Source organism: Bubalus kerabau, chromosome 22, assembly GCF_029407905.1.
Source record: "Bubalus kerabau isolate K-KA32 ecotype Philippines breed swamp buffalo chromosome 22, PCC_UOA_SB_1v2, whole genome shotgun sequence".
NCBI lineage: Eukaryota > Metazoa > Chordata > Mammalia > Artiodactyla > Bovidae > Bubalus > Bubalus kerabau.
Genome location: NC_073645.1, coordinates 47,132,818 through 47,155,136, shown reverse-complemented (window position 1 = coordinate 47,155,136; position 22,319 = coordinate 47,132,818). Strand labels below are relative to the sequence as shown.

Genomic DNA, 22,319 nt, shown 5'->3' with positions numbered 1-22,319 from the left:
CATTTACTTTTGATACTGCATCTGCCAGTTTTTGTGCTTTTATAACACAATTGACTGTTAAAAGTAACCTTAATTTGTCACTATCCCTTAAAATTAGAAATTAGTTTATTTCATCTATTGGAAAACCAAATTTTGGCACCTTTCAAATGTGTTAAGCATGCTACTACCAGAATAAATATGTCTGTTTAACAACCGGAGAAATGCAGTAAGACTTTTCAGGCAATTAAAGAGAACTTCTAACCCAACCCCTCACCAACAGACGGTCTTGTGAGTAGAATAAACATTGAGACTAGTCAATGAAATTTGCTCCAGAAAGATGAAAAAAAACAAAATCACGTCTTTAAAATCCTTGTATACACAAACACATATAATTTACTTAGCCTAAAAAGAAGTAGCCCTCTGAAATAATTGGATGACTGTATACCTTCACAGTTTTGAAAATCCACCTTGGGAACTAAAGGGCCTTGTGATTTTTGTCTGTGAAACATTTATTTGCAAGAGTAATTTTATTATCTGTTTTACATTTATTAAAGAAAAAACTAATAAGACTTTTATTACTCTAAAATGTTATAAAGCACCATTAACCTGGCATTGGGCAAGAAAATATACCTCCTAAAATTATATAGCAAGATACACTACAGAGATGGAAAAGGGGAGCAAACACCAGAAAAGGGGTGATTTCTATAATAAGCCCTCCAAGGGGAGCTGCCTTTGGGGCGTGGAAATTTGTATTCAATCCATACCTAGCAGGTCTGTTAGATTTAAGACACAGAATTTAATCAGATAAACAGCTTCAGTTGTGTCTGACTCTTTGCAACCCCATGGACTGTAGCCTACCAGGTTCCTCTGTTCATGGGATTCTCCAGGCAAGAATACTGGAGTGGGTTGCCATGCCCTCCTCCAGGGATCTTCCCCACACAGGGATCAAACCCGTGTCTCTTATATCTCCTGGTTGGCAAGCGGGTTCTTTACCACTAGCGCCACCTGGGAAGCCCCAGTGAGGGCAACAGGTCATCAAATATTTACCATGGAGCCCAGTTTGAGCCCAAAGAAGCAAGCTGACACAGAAAAAAACCCAAGTTTTGGAACCAAAACATGGGCTTCAAGATGGCAGTGTCCTTCCTCCCTGGGAGGCCTCTGTTTTGTCTCCACAATAGGACTATACAGTCACAGGCTCTTATGCAGGTAGAAATGTTTGGGTAAACTATTTCAGCAGTACATCTGAATGCTGATACGGTTTCAAAACATGATTCAACATCTCTTCCCTTCAGATGGTTGCTTTGAGAGGCTGAGTCCAAACGTTATCTTCTCTCCTGATGCCCAGATTGGCATCTGAGAGGCCCCCAATGGGTCAGAAGATCCAAAGTTATCTCCCCATTGGAACTCTGAGAAGAAAGAGCCTTAAAGAGAATCACAGGTGAATAATGACTACAGACACCATAGGCAGAGGGGACCAGCCTATGCTTCCTCGGGGCATCAGAGGAGACAGCAGGAGGCATCAGAGGGGCATCACTCGTGCCTGAGTGAGGGCAAAAGAAGGCCTGGGTCTAGCCAGGGGCTCAAGGGCGAGGCTGTGGGTGGGCCCCTTCCCATGAGCCCGGGCCGAGCACCTCAGGAGATCTGAGTGGGGGTGAGGCACCTCAGGAGACCGCTGCTTCCCCGCCCAGCCCAGCCTGAGAGGCCACGACAGGCCAGAGGCCGGTTCCCCAGAGTCAGCCATGGAGGTGGGAGGGGACACGCGAAAAGGCCAAGCGTCCTTTTATTGACAAGCTGCAATATTCTGTCCTCAGGTGAACCTAGGATACACAAAGTCATCACCTTTCCACAATCGAATTTGTGACTGAAAAATATGTCTGCAATACATGAAAATACATGAAGACTACGGGGCTTTGCATTTGAAAATTGTCCGTGCCTCTTGATGAAGGTGAAAGAGGAGAGTGAAAAAGCTGGCTTAAACCTCAACGTTCAAAAAACTAAGATCATGGCATCCAGTCCCATTATTTCATGGCAAATATGGGGAAACAAAGGAAACAGAGACAGACCTTGTTGTCTTGGACTCCAAAATCACTGCAGACAGTGACTGCAGCCATGAAATTAAAAGACACTTGCTTCCTGGAAGAAAAGCGATGACAAACCTAGACAGTATATTAAAAAGCAGAGACGTCACTTTGCCAACAAAGGTTCATATAATCAAAGCTATGGTTTTTTTCAGTAGTCATGTACAGATGTGAGAGTTGGATTATAAAGACTGAGCACCCAAGAACTGATGCTTTTGAACTCTGGTGCTGGAGAAGACCCTTGAGAGTCCCTTGGACAGCAGGGACATCAAATCAATCAATCCTAAAGGAAATCAGTCCTGAATATTCATTGGAAAGACTGATGCTGACACTGAAGCTCCAATAGTTTGGCCACATGATAGAGCCGACTCACTGGAAAGGGCGCTGATGCTGGGAAAGATTGAGGGCAGGAGGAGAAGCGGGCAGCAGAGGATGAGGTGGCTGGATGGCATCACTGACTCAATGGATATGAGTTTGAGCAAGCTCTGGGAGATACTGAGGGACAGGGAAGCCTGGCGTGCTGCAGTCCATGGTGTCACAAAGAGTCAGACACGGCTGAGCAAATCAACGACAACAAATACAAATGCTTGATACTAGTTTGTTATTATTATTCATTGCTACAATCAAGCTATATTCATTTATTCAGTAAGTGAATAACTATTGTCTACCATGTGCTAGGCACCAATGAACATATGAAGATGCCAAAAGGAAGAAAGCAAACTCCTCACTCTCAAGGGGCTCCCCATCTGGTCTGGGGAGACAGACACGAGCAAATCCGTGGAGGGGACGCTGAGCACATCCGCTGGTGTAAGCGCAATGGAGGAAATAGGGCAGAGGTGCCAAGGGTGGTCAGGGAGGGCCTCCTGGAGAGGGCGACGCCTGAGCCAAGCCCAGGAGGGGAGGGAGCGTGCAGCTTTGAGAACCAGCAAGTGCTGAGAGGAAGGTGCAGGTACTGGTGCCTACAAGGAGGGGCCCTGCAGGTGGGCTTGGGAAGCACAAGGAGGCAGGTGTGGCTGGAGCCAGAGAGAGGAGGGGGTGGGAAGTGAGGCCACAGCTGTGAGAGAGGCAGAGAGGGCAGGCCCCTGCGAGCCCCAGGCCACTCCCATTTTGACTTTGTGTGAAGCGTGAGCCATTGGAGAGTTGGGGGGGGGGGGGACACCTCCCCAGAGGCTGGCCTTTCAGCAAAGGAAGCAGGTGGGCAAAACAGCGCAGAAAGGAGCCCTTCTTTGGAGCACAGTGAATTTTCTTCTTGATTATCATATTTGGTCTTTCCAACTTCTTATTTTAGGGAAAACAAAAGATCTGGCCTTACATGGCTATTGGGGAACAAAGGGGCTACCATCATTTCTCTCTTTTGTAGCTCAAGACACACAAAAGAGCCTGAAAGATTTGCCCACGGTTATAAACTGGAATAATGGGGGAGAGAGAGCCAGAGGTCAGGCCCCATCCTTCAAGCCCTGCGGCACTCACCTGACAGGTGCCACCTCCAAAGGTGGGAGGGCCCTTCCGAGGGAAGCCAGGCACCGCCCCCCTCCACCCCCCGCACCCTGCCCAGGAGGGCTTGCGGGGGCAGCAGCCTGAGACAGAGTCCTCTCCTCCCCTCAAGACAGCGAATGAGAACCGCGAACCTCAGGAGGGTGAGAAATAACCAACAAACCGCGGGGAAGTGCTTTATGGACGGCGGAAGGATGCTAAGTAACGGTAATGCAGCCGGGAAGGCGAGGCATAAACGGTGATGGAAAGAAGCCTGTCACCATGACTCAGGCTTTACAAGGCCAGCGGGGAGCCCTCGCGGCGACTGCTCGCCCGCCCGCCCGCCGCCAGGTGATGGAGCGCATCGCTCCCCGCCCCGCCTGTGCGGTGGGGTCCATCCGGACTCCGCCAGGACACCCCTCAGAACCAGGTATCAGCAACCGCTCAGAGCAGAAAAAAAAACAGGGCCCGGGACACCTCGAAAACGGTGGCTGCTGATGGCTCTCTCCTCCGTCCTAATGAAAACAATTACATGCGGGGAATAGGTGATGGGGTTGGGAGGGTCCTTCCCGCACGGTCTGCCTCCCCCAAGGCTAAGCACCGCTAACGAGCATCGGCTAGTTTATACATCACAGGGAAATGCACACTGGAGACGGAGCGGCTTTTCCTCCCCTTCTTATTTTGTTCCCTTTTGTAGATTGCTTTGTGCCCACGACCCCCACCACCCCCACCCCGCCCCGCGCCTTGATTCTTCACCCACCAGCCTGTTTTTGCACAGACCCCTGGCCTGACCTTTATTTTCTCTCTCTTCACGTCTCTGCCCTCAGCCAACTAATTTATTGATTGGCTTTTACCTAAGGCCAAATGAAGTTCTCCTTTATTGAGACAATTTCTCAAAGTCTGTAACTTGCAGACGACGACTTCACCTCACGTTCTCTTTAATTAAAGGAGAGCCGCTGATCAAGCTGGTCCACTGGCCACATGCATCTTAATTTCTTTTTACCCTGCCGGCTGCCTGGTGCAAGTGCTTCTAAGACACAAAGCCTCAGTTCACTCAGTTATTCACTCAGGAGGTACTTGCATGAAGAGGCAGCGCACCAGTTGCCCTAAAGAGTCTGTGGAGTTTAGACATGGATGGGCTTTGAGTTGAGTCATACTTCTCTGTTGAGTTGGACAAAATAAAATTTTAAAAATCATGTTACTTTGTTGAGAATTAGCTTTACCTAAAGGCTCCTTCTGTTTGAAAGATCCAGGCAATCTGATAAAATTGGCATGTACTGAATTTTTCACCACACCCTGCAGCTCACCACTTCTTTGTCTCTGCTGTCGCAGCTACAAATGAGCAATCCAAAAAACCCTTTCTGTAGCTCTGCTTGCTCAGTTCTAGACTTCCAAACCTCTTTTTTAAGATGAGTCTCAAAAGTAGGTTGGACCACACGTTTAAATCCCTTTATTTCACTAAACACCGTTGTAGGAAAACATGAGTCCTGGATTAGTATATGACTTCTACCTCATCTTTTATTAATGGAAAGATGCCAACCACAAAAGAACATAAATTCTATTTTCCTTTGCGAGATCACCAGCTTAAGAAAAGGCAAGGCATTCTACCTCAAACCATACCAGTGCAAGCTAACATGTGACACCTGATTTGTTTTAAATTATTTAAATAGCTAACACATTCACGAAGATCAAACACCTTTTAATGTGCAAAGGTAATTAGGGAAACTGCTCCTTGGAAGAAAAGCTATGGCAAACCTAGACAGCATATTAAAAAGCAGAGACATTACTTTGCCAACGAAGGTCCGTATAGTCAGTTATGGTTTTTCCAGTAGTCATGTACAGACATGAGAGTTGGACCATAAAGAAGGCTGAGCACCAAAGAATTGATGCTTTTGAATTGTGGTGCTAGAGAAGACTCTTGAGAGTCCCTTGGACTGCAAGGAAATCAAACCAGTCAATCCTAAAGGAAATAAACCCTGAATATTCATTGGAGTGCCAATGCTGAAGCTGAAGCTCCAAGACTTTGGCCACCTGATGCGAAGAACTGACTCATTGGAAAAGACCCTGATTCTGGGAAAGATCGAGGGCAGGAGGAGAAGGGGACAACAGGGATGAGATGGTTGGATATCATCACCACCAACTTAATGGACATGAATTTGAGCAAACTCTGGGAGACAGTGGAGGAGAGAGGAGCCTGGCATGCTGCAGTCCATAGGGTCAAAAAGAGTCAGACATGACTTAGGGATTGAACAGCAACAACAACAAAAATAAGTGAAAAATAGCATCTCCATTTTTACTTGCCCTTCTCTTATTTTGAGAGAAGATAAGCATCTTTTCATATGTTTAAGAAAAATTTGTATTTCTTTTTCTATTTGTTCATATCGCTTGCCTATTTTTCAACTGAGATTTTAGTTTGGGTTTTTTTTCCTTATCAGTAGTTAGGAGTTCTTTGTCTTCTTCCTATGGCATGAATGACAGTTTATCTGTCCAGTTTTTATTTGTCTGTTGGCTTTACTTTATAAGTTTTTTGTTTGCTTTCTTTTTTATATATGGTATGGTTGTGGTTGTTTTGCCGTAGAAGACTTTCACTATTGTGCTGTCAAATTTATCCGTGTTTTCTTGCTTTTGTCATGGTTAGAAAAGCCTTGTCCACTCCAAGATTAAAAAAAAATTCTCATTTCTCTTGCAGTAAACTTACAGTTTTCTATTTTGCATATAAATCTTCAATTCATTTATAATTTATCCTGATGGACAGTGTGAAGTTTAGATTATTATTTATTTTCCCAGATGACTACTCTCCCATCTCATCTGGTGAAAGCGTCTTTGCTGTGTCATCCAGAAAAGAAGACAACAGAAAATAAGTCATTACTGTCGGCAGTTTTGTTTTCATCCCTAGATTCACATAGAGACTTGGGGATATGTTCTTGATGGTTCCCTTAACTGCTTCCCTGCATCTCTGCTACATGTTCGAAGATCATAAATTCCTAATCACTATGTTTGTCAAATCCATCCTTGCAATCACCCAACCAGTTTTGTCTTTTGTCTTTTAAGTTAGTTTTTTAAATTTTTATTTATTTGGTGTGTTGGGTCTTCATTGCTGGAGAGGGCTTTTCTCTACCTGTGGCCAGCAAGGACTACTCTCTAGTTGCCATGGCTTCTCGTTGCAGAGCTGGCTCAAGAGCACAGCCTCAGAAGTGTGGTGCAAGGGCTTAGTTGCTCTGCGGCATGTAGGATCTTCCCTGATCAAGGATCAAACCCATGTCTCCTGCATTGGCAGGCAGGTTCTTAACCACTGAGCCACCAGGGAAGCCCTGTCTTTTGTCATTTTAATTAAGCTTCTTACTGAAGTGTGACATCATGCAGGAAAGCACACGGGTCATAAATAACTTTATGAAGTTTGACAAGGTGGGCACACCCAGGTAAGCATCTGGTTCAAGATCTAGACCATCACAGCATCCCAGAGCCCTTTCAGATCCCCCCCGGGTTCTGCCCCCCAAGGCTGACTGCTCATGATTTCTGTCACTGCAGGATGGTGTGCTTGATCAAGTCTGTATCACCTGGATATGCTGCACATGCGCTTTCCCGTCTGACTTCTTTCCTTAACATTGTGCTGATGAGATTCAACCACGTTTTTCGTGTCGCAGCTCTTTATTCTCCTTGCTGGATAGTATTCTGTTGTGTGACTGTACCACAGTGCATTTATCTATTCTAATGCTGACATTTGGATTGTTTCCAGTTTGGGACGATGATGAATACAGATGCTGTCAGCATTCTTGTTGTGTCTTTTGATGCACCTGTGTGACCTTTTCTAGCAGGAAAATACCTAGGAGTGGGACTCCTGGGTCCTAGGTTATACATGTAGTTGGCTCCGGTCTCTATAGCTATACAGTTTTTAAGTGTTTTTAAATTCAATTTAACAAAAAGTGTAAGCAGTTCATTTCTTGGGTCTCTGCTGTGTTTGGATACTTTATGTAAATGATCTCTCGAAACTTCCCAAGACCCTCAGATGCCAGTTCTATTATTGCCCTATTTTGCAGCTGAGGAAACTGAGGTGCACACGTTGTCTCTATTAAGAAGTTTCACTGATGAATCTGTAAAATGCCAGAGCTATCATATTTAGTAAAACTACTTATCTTTCAACAATTTGAGTTTCATTTTTATTTTTAAGACAGTTTTTAGAACAAGGATGACCTTATAAATACAAAAGAGATTACTGAGCATTTAGGAGAGTGAATGATGTAATTCAAGACAAAATATGCTTTTAAGTTATTTATATTTGGGGCTTCCCTCATAGCTCAGTTGGTAAAGAATCCTCCTGCAATGTAGGAGACCCTGGTTCTATTCCTGGGTAGAGAAGGTCCACTAGAGAAGGGATAGGCTACCCACTCCAGTATTCTTGGACTTTCCTAGTGGCTCAGCTGGTGAAGAATCCCCCTGCAATGTGGGAGACCTGGGTTCGATCCCTGGGTTGGGAAGATCTCCTGGAGAAGGGAAAGGCTACCCACTCCAGTATTTATATTTATAATCGCTCTTATGTCTACAAGTGGTTGAGTAAGAAGTACCAAAAAGATAAGAGGTCACGAGTATCTATTGATTTATTCATATTTTTCAACAATGTCACTAAGCCTCTCCAGGTGTTAGAACTGGAACAAACCTAAGGTAAAATGGTAAAGTAAAATGTGGTGAAAATTTTTAAATGTCCTGGACATTGGAAGCTAAGTTCCTATGGGTTCCACTGAAACCAAAGCAGTCTGACGTGTACTATCAAAGACCATGCACAAAGAGCTATTAGAATAAAGGAGAGATTGGGAAAAGACTTCCCTGGAATGGGATATTTGGGCTGGGCTTTAAAGGATAAATAGGAGTCTCTAGATGGATAATCAGAGGAAAGAGCTCATTTAAAAAGGTACATGTTGCATAATTAGGAAATATAATTCATGTGTGATTCAAGGGATATGAAGGGGAGAAGAATGAAGTGACAGGGAGCGATGCACAGATGTTGATCAGATCAGAGATAACCCTTGAATCCACACCAAGGATTTAGATTTCCTTCTGTATGTACTTGGGGGTACATCATACAGTGGCGATTCTAATAGATTGCATAGGGTTGTGCATTTTATACATTGCTGTCAATTTAAAACATTGAATTGACATTTTTAATAACAAAATACTATCTAAGACATTGAGGAGTCCTCACTGGAATTTCTAGTTTCCAGCTTTATGCCAGGTAGGGGGCGGTGGGAAGTGCTTTATGGAAGCGCTCTCATTCAATCAGATAAGGGCAGGTCAGTGCAAGCAGGGAACCAGAAAAAAAAATTGTAAGTATCTTAAACTCTACATTTAAGTTAAAACAAAGGTATACATATTTGACAATATTATACATACAACACCTCTTTAAGTGTAATGTCAGCTGTACGTTTTTTTTTTTATTTAAATGTATTTATTTTAATTGGAGGCTAATTACTTTACAATATTGTATTGGTTTTGCCATACAGCAACATGAATCTGCCACAGGTGTACACGTGTTCCCCATCCTGAACCCCCCTCCCACCTCCCGATCACACAGTTAATACATTGTCATATGTTTTTATTTTGAAATACTTTATAATGGAGCAAGAACTAAAAGATATTCGCAAATAATCTTTTTGAACAATATTCTGTTTTTCATTTTCAATTATTGATTCTTTGATCCTTATCTTGAAAGTGAAAGTGTTGGTTGCCATGCAGTGTCCGGCTCATTGTCAGACACTATTCCATGGACTGTATGTAGCCCACGAGGTTCCTCAGTCTGTGCAATTCTCCAGGCAAGAACACTGGAGTGGGTAGCCATTCTCTTCTCCAGGGGTTCTTCCTGACCCAGGGATCAAGTGCAGCTCTCTTGCACTGCAGGCAGATTCTTTACCATCTGAGCCACCAGGGATAAGACAGCCGTTGTCTTGACCACTCCTAATTCTATAGCAACTTTTCAGTTACTTCTCTATGTTGAATCTTTTCAATGGCATTCAACTCATAGTTTACAGACACGTATTTTTCTCTGCTCCTACATTTCATCAGTTCATTTGACATTCAGTTAAATTACGTGGTTACAGTAACAAGTGTGCTCTTTTGTGCTCAGTCATGTCAAACTCTTTGCAACCCCGTGGACTGTATGTAACCCATCAGGCTCCTCTGTCCATGGAATTCTCAGGCAAGAATATTGGAGTGGGCAGCCATTCCTCAATTTAACTAGTCATCTACTGATAAGCATTTAGAGTGTTTCAAATTACAGTCTGGTGGAAATCATTTTTAAAAAGTCTCTGTACTCTTATACAAATATATTTATAGAAAATTTTTCAAAAGTAAAATTTCTGGAATTATTATACATTTAAAATCTAATTAGTGCTGCCAGATTTCCCACCAAAAAAGCTATGCCGTAGAACGTATACCCAAATTGATGCTGCCTGTTTCATTATATCCTTCTCATCACTTAGTATTATCAATCTTTAATCTTATAGGTAAAAATTGGTATTGTGTGATTGTTTTATTATTACATGACTTTATGAGCTTGTTTCAGCATGAAAAAAAAATGTAAGTTTGTACAACAGTCCATCCAATGAATGGAATTCATTTTATTTCACTTTTTGTACTTTTGTTTCCAGTCTTGTGCTATTACAAGTAATGGTATAGTGTTGCTGTATGCTGCTGTTCAGTCGCTAAGTATCCAACTCTGGGACCCCATGGAGTGCAGCATGCCAGGCTTTCCTGTCCTCCACCTCACAGAGCTTGCCCAGATTCATGTCCACTGAATCAGTGATACCATAGTATAGTAAACATTGTTATTTATAATTTTTGACCATATCTCTGTTTCTAGCATGAATTTTTTAATTGGCTTACTCGGTTAAAAAATATGAACATTTTAAAGGCTTTTGATGCATACTAACAAACTGCTTCCCAGAAATATTGAATTATTCCACACACCCAGCTTCAGTAGATGAGAATGACTGTCTTACTTGTCTGGCCATAATCATCCTTGGACTCTTTGGAAGTGAAAGTGTTATTTCATTATTTTATTTGATTGTTAGTAGCACAAAACATTTTATATTTATTCTCCATTTGTATTTTTCTTTCATCAGGTTCTTGCCCTTCACCTGTTATTCTGCTTTGTTGAGTACTTTTCTTATTGGGTCATAAGGACTATTTCAATATTAATTGTTTTAACATTAGGTCTCTTTTTCTTTTATATCTTTAACAGGAAATCTCCCATAAATATACAAGATCTAAACATGAAAAACATTAAAAAGTCTTTTAATGAGAGACATTAAAGAATAACCAAATGAAGAGAAAGCATATGACCATAGATAAGACTTCTTTTTAAATTATCATTAAAATATGTATTTTTATTACACAAGTAGAAGCTTTTTGCTATGAAAATGTAAAAACATGTTTCTATTGGGTTTATTATCTTTTTTAAAGAACTTATAGGAGTTTTTCATATTTCTTGACACATATCATCTTTTTCACAGGTATTTTTCAGTTTGTTGGCTATTTCACTTTTTTAAGTGTTTTTTATTAAGAAAAAAAAAGAATAAGAAGGCTTTTATTTTCATTTGGCCAAATTTAGCCATCTTTTGTCTTGTGATTAGCTTGTTTGGGTTTTGTTTAAGAAGTCTGTTGTAGCTCAATATCAGAGTGATAGTCACCTGTATTTTAGAAGTTTCACTTATGACAGTTAAGACTTTAATTCTTTTGGAGTTTATAGAGACCCATTTGATGTTTCATGTGGATAAACAGTTTCTTAGCTTCATTTATTGAGTCGTCTCTTTTTCCCCGTGAGTCCTCATGGCACCTCTGCTGTATTTCAAAGCCCCACATCTGTTCCTGGTCTCTCTGTCCGCTCCACTCACACTTTGCCTTTCCCTGCACCTATGCCACTATCTTAATTACCATGTGTGTAGAAGAAGACACACTTGAGATCTGTTAGGGTGAGTGTGCCTTACTCTCTCTTCTGAAAAATCCTATTAATACTCCTGGTGTTCTTGCTATTCCACATAAATAGAATACATTTCTCAAGTTTCACAGAAAATACGGAAGAGTGTTGTGCTGATTGTGGGGGGGTGGGGATGAAAATTCTATTCCCAAATGTAAAATTTCTCTCAGTTTATTTAGATCTTCTAAATGTGTCTCATTGAAGAATTTCATAATTTTAAGATTTCATCTTGTGTCTTTTATGGGTTTAATTGTAGGTATTGTATAGCATTGTCTTGCTATTACAACGATGACCTTCTTAATATTACATTTTCTAGTTTTATTGCTGGTATATAGAAATGCCACTGACGTTTGTCTTTGATTTCATATTCAGTTGCCTTGCTAAAGTCACCTTTAATTCTAAAAACGTGTGGATTATTTTGGATGTTCTATGTACTCAGTAATGTTATCTACAAATAACGAAAGTCATATATTTCTTCCTTTCCAGCCAAAATGTCTTTATTTTTCATGTCTTTATTATTCTTTGACAGGGACCTCCAGGAAAGTATTGAATAGCAGTGGCATTAGCGGGCGGCCTTGTCTTATTCCTACAAATCAGTATGACAAAAACAAACTAACTATTTGAAAAATGGAAAAGCCATAAGCCCATAAATTCACAGAGGAGGGAAAAGATACAACCTATAAATACACAACGAATTATGCAATTTTGTTAGTACTGAGGAAGTGCAAGCCAAGACAACAATAAAATGCTATTTTATTCCCATTCAATTGGCAAAATTTGAGAAGCCTGACATCCCACATGTTGGACACAATGTGGAACCAGTGGGATCCCTTAGGCCTTGCTGGTAGGACCCAGGAGATATTGGGGATAGGGGCCCAGCATACAGGAAATGTAAGCTTATGTTATTGTTTGACAGTTTGGATTAGATGGTGGGCACAGATGCTGATTGCAATCATCAAATAAGTAAACAAAAGAGCAAATAAGAGGGACTAACTTTGAGTGTGTACCTTAAACTAAGGCTTAAAATTAATCCTATTCTATGCATCAAAAGTCCAAAAAATAAAGGAAATGAAACATAAAAAAGAAAGTAAAATTCCCTCATAATCCCATTACTGAGAGACTTAGTTACTATTACTGTTGAAATTTTCCAAACATTCTTTCAGTCTACTTTTTTTTTTAACATTTATTTTATTTATTCATCTTGCTGCCTCAAATCTCAGTTGTGGCTCCTGGGCTTAGTTACTCCATGGTCTATGGGATCTTAGTTCCCAGACCAGGAACCAAACCCGCATCACTTGTGTTGCAAGGCAGATTCTTAACCACTGGACCAGCAGGGAAGTCCCTCTCAGTTCATTCTTATGCACATTTGTAGATAGGTTGGACTGGCAGAGGAGAGAGCTGTACTGCTAAAACAGCTGTATAGCTAAAACAAAATTGGGGTCATGCTGTATACACTGCTTTATGTTTATAGGCTTATTTATAGGTTTTAAAAATTGCTATTGTCTTTTGTGACTTAGTCTAATGCTTTTCTGCTGAGAAAAGTTTTGAAAGAAGAGCCCATTAAAAAATTGTATAAGTAAGTGAAAAATCAATTAAAGAAAAAATATATATTTGACTCTAATATTTCCTTTGCAGATAATTGAGAAATGATGCTACTGACAGAGAGGGTGGGGGAAATAGAAAGTCCTACTAGGGAAGTTGGTTTGGGTGAGAGATAATATATATAACAATAGAGATTTTGAGTAGAAGGTAAACATCCAAGTTGGCTATTTAGTTGAAAATTCAAACTACAGGTCTGGATATGAAAATAACAGATGTCAATTTGGGGGGCTTCAGAGTGAGGAAAGTGAAAGTGTCATGGACTGTAGCCCACCAGGCTCCTCTGTCCTTGGGATTCTCCAGGCAGGAACACTGGAGTGGGTTGCCATTTCCTACTCCAGAGGATCTTCCCGACCCAAGGATCGAACCCGAGTCTCTTATGTCTCCTGCACTGGCAGACAGGTTCTTTTACCACTAGTACCACCTGGGAAGCCCCTCTTTGAAAAGATGGTTGATGCTGAAAGAGCACTATTATGAAGGGATAAATAAGCAGAAACTTCATGAAAATCCACTATTTGAGAAAGAAAAGAAAGTGCAAGGGCCCCAGAAGAGAAGAGACCAGAGAAATAAGAGACCAGGACAGTGTTGACAGAAGGGAAAGCAAGATTTTGAGGGTCAGTAGGGTCCAACGCAGCAGCAAAAATGGAGGAAGGTGAGAAAGCATTGTTGGTAGAGTGTGTCGAGTAGAAGTCCCATTGAAGGGAGTCGGGAGGTAGAAGAAGCGGAAATAAGCCAGGAGTTTCCTCAGTGCTGCACCCCTGTTCCTTGAGCCAACTATGGGTAAACCAGTTCATCTCCCAGCTCCTTGGGTGTGCGTTCCCATCCCTGCCAAAGAAGGACTTGCAGAGGTTAAGGCCACACCCTTCGCAGTTAAGTACAGGATTCTGACCAAGCCCTGTCCTCTCTGCCATGTTACCTTCCATCCTACCAGCCTCAAGAACCTCCAGGACAGACTTCTATTCCCAGGGCTGAGTGCAGGCCTGGCACTAGTGGGTGCTTTTCACTGCATACTGGGTGAATGGAAGAATGAAGACGTTCTAAGAAAAGGTCTCAGAGGCTCCTGGTCGTACCCTGGGGAATGGTGTGTCTTTCTCTGGCACATATTAGTATACCGTCGGAACTTAAACACCAGGATACTCTGGCTCTGCTTAGAAAGTAAATGAATGTATCTTGGCATTAAGGGAGCAAACCGCTCGTGGCTAAATATTTTTTAATTTTAAATAAGTGCCATGGGACTTTAGGGCTGAAGGATGAAGCCTCTTTAATTTGAATTAGCATCTTCCTATCTGTTCTTTTTCTCCTATATATGGTACAAAGATATTGGGTGCATATGTATTTACTAATGTTCCTGAAATTATTTGAGAATGGAAAGTCTTAAGTAATCACATTTGCTTTTTTCCAAAAGAAATAGAAAAAAAATGTGATATCTATATCCTAGATTACACAAGAGAGTTGTTTCTTTCTTTTTTTAATCTGTTTACTGACAGGAAAAAAAAAATAGCAATAAAGGTGGGGGAAGGAAATCTGCTTTCTGACTAACACTTGATTTGGCTGACAGCACATAGAATCAGATAATTCCACAGGAAACTGACAAGCTAGATAGTGGTTGGGATGAAGCCTTAGACTTCCCTAAATATCCACCAATATTACTGTCTGATGCTTCACATTCACAAACCATTAGATTCAACATGTATATTTATGGTTTGATAATCAGCTGTCATTAACAGATGAATAAACAACATAATGTTCACTTTTTGAAGGAATACACAAACGGGAAACACAGTTCCAACAACCCACAAGCATTTACCTTGTTCCCCTCCATGAAAATTAAAAAGAAATTAATCTGTATCATTTTAATAGTTAAATCATATCTGATATTCTGTCTTATTTTAACTGGCAGAGCTTCAGACAGATTTCTTCTTTTCACATGAAATTTACTATGTCAACCTGTCTTATCAGTTAGGAAAAGTTGCATTAAATTTACTAGATTAGAGACAATCAGTCCATGGCTGTGTCTACATCGACAGAGGCTGTGCAGATACAACAACTCAACAAGGTCTTTTATGCTGACAGAATTTTTCAGTAGTTTTATCTGTATTGCTCACCAGCTTAGGCAAGTCACTTAACCTCTCTGTAGCTCAAACTCTTCAACTATAATGCAGAAACAATGCTATCTGCATTAGCCACCCTGGGAGTTATGATGATGGACCTAGAAAAGATACATCAAGTAAACCTCCAGACACTAGTCTTACATAGATGACAATGTGATGATGATGACAATTTCATCCAGGTGCAGTAGGGGACTGGCACACCACTACATCTAATCTGCAGTTGACTGGCTGTGGATCTCCTGCATAGCAGCCCTTTTACACCTCAGAGGTATTTGTACACCCGTGTTCAAAGCAGCATTCTTCACAACAGCAAAAACGCAGAAGCAACCCAAGTGTTCACTGATGAATACATAAATAAGTAGAATGTGGTATGTACATGAAATGGAATATTATTCAGCCTTTAAAAGGAAGGAAATTCTGGCATGTGTTAAAATGTGTGAATCTTGAGAACATTAAGCCTGTTACAAAGAGACAAATATTGTATATTTCCACTTATATGAGATACCTAGAGTAGTCAAGTACATAGAGACAGGAAGTAGAAGTGTGGTTTCCAGGAAGTGGTGAAGGGAATGGGGAGCTGCTGTTTAAGGAGAATGAAATTCCAGTTTTTTAAAGATGAAAACACGAGTTCTGGAGATGGATGGTAATGATGTTTGCACTGCAACGTAAATGCACTTACCACTACTGAGCTGTACACTCAAATGGTTAGGATAGCAAATTTTATGTGACATGTATTTTACCACAATTTAATTAAAAAAAAACAAATTAGGCAATTAACCTATCCCCACCAAAAAAAAAAAAAAAACCTCCACAGTAGTTTTCCAGGTCAAGATTGAGACCCCAGCATTCTCCTTTCTCCTGAGACCCCATTAAAAGAATACTGAAAAAGTTTTAAAATGTAGGATCACACACCAGTAAAGAGAACTGAAAAGAGCCATCAGAAAATAAACGAATTTCTAGATGATGTAAAGGTAATGTTATTGAAACAGAGCAGAGTGAGGCAGAAGCTGATGGGCAAGAGAGTTCAGTTGGAGTATAAGTACCCGGAGTCCCCAAACCTGAAAACTGCAGACCTCCAGGGAGCAGCAGTGAGAAGCTGGGCTGAAAATACACATTTGTGAACGGTGTTCTATTTTTCTATTCTGAAGGTGGCTCAGTAGTAAAGAATCTGCCAGCCAATGCATGAGACCCAAGAGACTGGTTCGATCCCTGGGTAGGGAAGATCCCCTAGAGAAGGAAATGGCAACCTGCTCCAATATCCTTGCCTGGAAAAGTGCATGGAGACTCAGAAACGACTGAGCAACTGAGCAGCCACACACACACACACGCACACACACACGCACACACTCTGTTCTGAATGGTCAAGTCCCCACACACACTCAGAGATATGTTTCCCTGTAGACCCATCAGGGTTTGGCCAGGCATTACTAGCTAAGTGGAAGAAAATGGAGAGATTTTCTCTATGTCAATTTATTTAATAAAAATCTAAAGTGACCTGTATGCAGGTCAGGAAGCAACAGTTAGAACTGGACATGAAACAATGGACTGGTTCCAAACTGGGAAAGGAGTACATCAAGGCTGTATATTGTCACCCTGCTTATTTATTTTATATGCAGAGTACATCATGTGAAATGCCAGGATGGATGAAGCACAAGCTGGAATCAAGATAGCCAAGAGAAATATCAATAACCTCAGATATGCAGATGACACCACTCTATGGAAGAAAGCAAAGAGGAACTAAAGAGCCTCTTGATGAATGTGAAAGAGGAGAGTGAAAATTGTAGCTTAAAACTCAAAATTCAAAAAATGAAGATCATGGCATCTAGTCCCATCACTTCATGGAAAATAGATGAGGAGACAACGGAAACAGTGGCAGACTTTTTCCTGGGCTCCAAAATCACTGAAGATGATGACTGCAGTTGTGAAATTAAAAGATGCTTGCTCCTTGGAAGAAAAGCTGTGACCAACCTAGACAGCACATTAAAAACAGAGACACTACTTTGCTGACGAAGGTCCATATAGTCAAAGCTATGGTTTTTCCCAGTAGTCATGTATGGATGTGAGAGTTGGACCATAAAGAAGGTTGAGCACCGAAGAATTGGTGCTTTTGAACTGTGGTGTTGGAGAAGACTCTTGAGAGTCCCTTGGACTGCAAGGAGATCCAACCAGTCCATCCTAAAGGAAATCAGTCCTGATTATTCATTGGAAGGACTGATGATGAAGGTCCAATACTTTGGCCAACAGATGTGAAGAGCTGACTCATTAGAAAAGACCCTGATGCTGGGAAAGATTAAAGGCAGGAGGAGAAGGGGACCACAGAGGATAAGATGGTTAGATGGCATCACTGACTCCATGGACAAGAGGCTGAGCAAGCTCCAGGAGATGGTGAAGGACAGGGAAGCCTGGCATGCTGCGGTCCATGGGGTCGGACACGACTGAGCAACTGAACAACAAAAGAGCGAACAAGGGCAGCTTGTGAGTCTGCTCTTAGCCCAGAACAAAGCACTCAGTCTGGCAGGTGGGGCAGTCCCATCATGGAAGCTGTACCCTAGAGAATGCTACACCTTCAGGGCAGCAAGCCCCAAGCACAGCCTCAGGCCCCCAAGCAGGCATTTTTATCCCCTCTGTTTCAAACACACCAGACATTTGAGGAGTATCTGCAACACAAAAGAGAAAGATAAATAAGCAACCTTAGCAAAAATAGCTCTGCAAGAAACAGAAAAGGGATTTTTTAACTTTCTAATATCCTCGAAGAGATTTAAGATTATACTGCATCACTAAAATAAGAACAAGATGCTGTAAAAAAGGAAAAGAGAACCAAAGCTGAAATATATATACACATGTGCCAAGTCACTTCAGTCGTGTCTGACTCTTTGCAACCTCATGGGCTGTAGCCTGCCAGGCTCCTCTATCCATGGAATTCTCCAGGCAAGAATGCTGGAGTGGGTTACCATTTCCTTCCCAACTCAGGGATAGAACCCGAGTCTCCCACATTGCAGGCAGATTCTTTACCATCTGAGCCACCAGGGGACCTAACAGAAGCAGAAGATATTAAGAAGAGATGGCAAGAATACACAGAAGAACTGTACAAAAAAGAGCTTCACGATGAAGATAATCATGATGGTGTGATCGCTCACCTAGAGCCAGACATCCTGGAATGTGAAGTCAAGTGGGCCTTAGAAAGCATCACTACGAACAAAGCTAGTGGAGGTGATGGAATTCCAGTTGAGCTATTCCAAATCCTGAAAGATGATGCTGTGAAAGTGCTGCACTCAATATGCCAGCAAATTTGGAAAACTCAGCAGTGGCCACAGGACTGGAAAAGGTCAGTTTTCATTCCAATCCCAAAGAAAGGCAATGCCAAAGAATGCTCAACCTACCACACAATTGCACTCATCTCACACGCTAGTAAAGTAATGCTCAAAATTCTCCAAGCCAGGCTTCAGCAATATGTGAACAGTGAACTTTCAGATGTTCAAGCTGGTTTTAGAAAAGGCAGAGGAACCAGAGATCAAATTGCCAACATCTGCTGGATCATCGAAAAAGCAAGAGAGTTCCAGAAAAACATCTATTTCTGCTTTATTGACTATGCCAAAGCCTTTGACTGTGTGGATCACAAGAAACTGTGGAAAATTCTGAAACAGATGTGAATACCAGACCACCTGACCTGCCTCTTGAGAAACCTATATGCAGGTCAGGAAGCAACAGTTAGAACTGGCCATGGAACAACAGACTGGTTCCATATAGGAAAAGGAGTACGTCAAGTCTGTCTATTGTCACCCTGCTTATTTAACTTCTATGCAGAGTACATCATGAGAAACGCTGGGCTGGAAGAAGCACAAGCTGGAATCAAGATTGCTGGGAGAAATATCAATAACCTCAGATATGCAGATGACACCACCCTTATGGCAGAAAGTGAAGAGGAACTCAAAAGCCTCTTGAGGAAAGTGAAAGTGGAGAGTGAAAAAGTTGGCTTAAAGCTCAACATTCAGAAAACGAAGATCATGGTATCTGGTCCCATCACTTCATGGGAAATAGATGGGGAAACAGTGGAAACAGTGTCAGACTTTATTTTGGGGGGCTCCAAAATCACTGAAGATGGTGACTGCAGCCATGAAATTAAAAGATGCTTACTCCATGGAAGGAAAGTTATGACCAACCTAGATAGCATATTGAAAAGCAGAGACATTGCTTTGCCAACAAAGGTCCATCTAGTCAAGGCTTTGGTTTTTCCAGTGGTCATGTATGGATGTGAGAGTTGGACTGTGAAGAAGGCTGAGCGCCGAAGAATTGATGCTTTTGAACTGTGGTGTTGGAGAAGACTCTTGAGAGTCCCTTGGACTGCAAGAAGATCCAACCAGTCCATCTGAAGGAGATCAGCCCTGGGATTTCTTTGGAAGGAATGATGCTAAAGCTGAAACTCCAGTACTTTGGCCACCTCGTGCGAAGAGTTGACTCATTGGAAAAGACTCTGATGCTGGGAGGGATTGGGGGCAGGAGGAGAAGGGGATGACAGAGGATGAGATGGCTGGATGGCATCACTGACTCGATGGATGTGAGTCTGAGTGAACTCCGAGAGTTGGTGATGGACAGGAAGGCCTGTCATGCTGCGATTCATGGGGTTGCAAAGAGTCGGACACGACTGAGCAACTGATCTGATCTGATCTGATATAATAGATCTGAAATAAAATAAAATAATAAATCAAAAAGACAAGGGTTAGGGGCTTCCCTGAGGGTCCAGTGGTTGGGACTCTGCCCTTCCAAAGCAGGGGGCAGGGGTTCAATTCCCTAGTTGGGGAACTAAGATCCCACATGTCACACTAAGCAGCCAAAGAAAAGAAAAAAATACAAGAGTTGGAAACTGATGTCAAGGAAGTCTGAAAGCAAAGCTGAAAAATGAACAGAGAGAGAGGGCATTTAGCAGAAAAGTTAATAAATATAATGGATGAATCCAGTAAGTTCAATATTCATTTTGAAGCATTCTGAAGAGAAAGAATAGAAAAGACAGGAGAAAACTATTGAGGAAATAATGGGGGAAAATATTCCCAGGGTAAAAGAAAAAGTGAGACTTCAAATTAAAAGTGTGAAAGTAAAAAGGCCACATCTAAACATAGGAAGCAGACATCTTCTGTAGCTGACCCCAGAACAATTTCCTTCTTTCCTTCCCGCTGACAGTGCAGCAATGTGGGGCCGAGGCCGCAGGCAGACAGCCTATGACATCAGGAACTGGACACCCCTTCCAGCCCCAGGGAATGGATTTTAATTGGTCTTGGCGTGCATGCTCAGTCCCTTCAGTCGGGTCTGACTCTTTGCATCCCCATGGACTGTAGCCTGCCAGGCTCCTCTGTCCATGGGATTGTTCCAGGCAAGAATACTGGAGTGGGTTGCCGTTTTTGCCTCCAGAGGATCTTCCCAACCCAGGGATTGAATTCACATCTACTGGGACTCCTGCCTTGGCAGGCAGATTCTTTACCACTGAGTCAACTAGGAAGCCCATGATCGGTCTTAACCAACTATAATAAATTACATTGTCTTTCACCAACGAGTGTTGTCCTAGTCTGTTCAGGCTATAACAAAATAACACTGACTGGGTGTCTTACAAGCAACAAGCACCTGTTTTGCACAGTTCTGGAGGCTGGAAGTCCGCATGGTTGGGCTGCGGTGAAGGCCTTCTTCCAGGTTGCAGACAGCTGATTTGTTGCTGTATCTTCACATGGTAGATGGGGCTGTAGAGCTCTGTGGAGTCCCTTTTATAAGGGCACTAATCCCATTCATGAGGGCTTTATTCTCATGACCTAATCACCTCCCAAAGGCCCATGTGCTGATACTTTCTTGCTGTTCAATCGCTAAGTCTTGTCCAACTCTTTGTGATCCCATGAACTGCAGCACGCCAGGCTTCCCAGTCCTTCTCTGTCTCCTGGAGTTTGCTCAAATTCTTGTCCATTGAGTCAGTGATGCATCCAACCATCTCATCCGCTGTTGCCCCCTTCTCTTCCTGCCCTCAGTCTTTCCCAACATCAGGGTCTTTTCCAATGAGTGCTCTTCACATCAGGTGGCCCAAGTATTGGAGCTTCAGCTTAATCACCTCCTAATCATTTTGGGGGTTAGGGTTCAATATAAGAATCTGTGGGAACACAAACATTCAGATCATAGCAAATGTCCAGGGGTCAGTATCTCACTGTCCGAGCCTGGCCACCAGGTCCACTGTACTCTTTTCCTGACCGCTTCTTATGCTGCCTAGAAATGCATCGGACACATAACATGCAGTTGGGTGTTAACCATTTTTGTTGACTGAATGAACGAATGACTCAGTGAACCAATAAATGGCAAATGAGGAGGTGGGCAGCACCCGTAACTGCCCCTTGCACTTAAAGGTTCTTGCAGGTCCATGAGGATGGGAAGACTGGAAAATGCTGGAATATTTCTTAGTTTTCTTACCACCAAGAAACGTCAGTGATTTGAAGAAGGCTCAGTTGTGTCTGACTCTCTGCGACCCCGTGGACTATTCAGTCCATGGAATTCTCCAGGCCAGTATACTGGAGTGGGTAGCCTTTCCCTTCTCCAGGGGATCTTCCCAACCCAGGGATGGAACCCAGGTCTCCCACATTGCAGGCAGATTCTTTACCAGCTGAGCCACAAGGGAAGCCCAAGAATACTGGAGTGGGTAGCCTATCCTTTCTCCAGCGGATCTTCTCGACCCAGGAATAGAACCAGGGTCTCCTGCATTGCAGGCGGATTCTTTACCAGCTGAGGCACAGGGAAACCCTTAAGGAAGGGAGGGGCCCTCAGTAATTACTTCTGCCAGCCTGGCAGGAAGGTGGACTAAAGGAGGAGAAGAAAGTAACATTAAGTGCCTGTCTGGATTTGCCGTCTCACTTAATACTACAAGATTGTGAAACAGTCTCTAAACTATATTTTAATTAAAATATAGTTAGCTAATTCCCATTTAATTTACAGGAAAGTTGAGGCTTGGAGATATGAAGCAACTTGCCCAAGGTCATAGTGAGTGACTGGCAGAGCTGGGCTTAGAACTCGTACCCGACTCCAAACTCCACTACGTCTCACCTAACACCCTGGTAAGTCCAGTTCTGATTCTACTCCACCATTATTTAT

At 42.2% G+C, this 22,319-nt stretch overlaps 1 long non-coding RNA gene across 1 annotated transcript in view; it reads right to left on the bottom strand.

The window, feature by feature from the left end:
- The window catches only part of LOC129636670 (uncharacterized), a 36,732-nt gene extending 15,804 nt beyond the window's left edge, over nt 1-20,928 (bottom strand). Inside the window, exon 1 of the long non-coding RNA XR_008707071.1 lies at nt 20,820-20,928. This is a non-coding gene — a long non-coding RNA (uncharacterized LOC129636670). The remainder of the gene's footprint in view (nt 1-20,819) is intronic.
- Between the last annotated feature and the right edge of the window lie 1,391 nt (nt 20,929-22,319).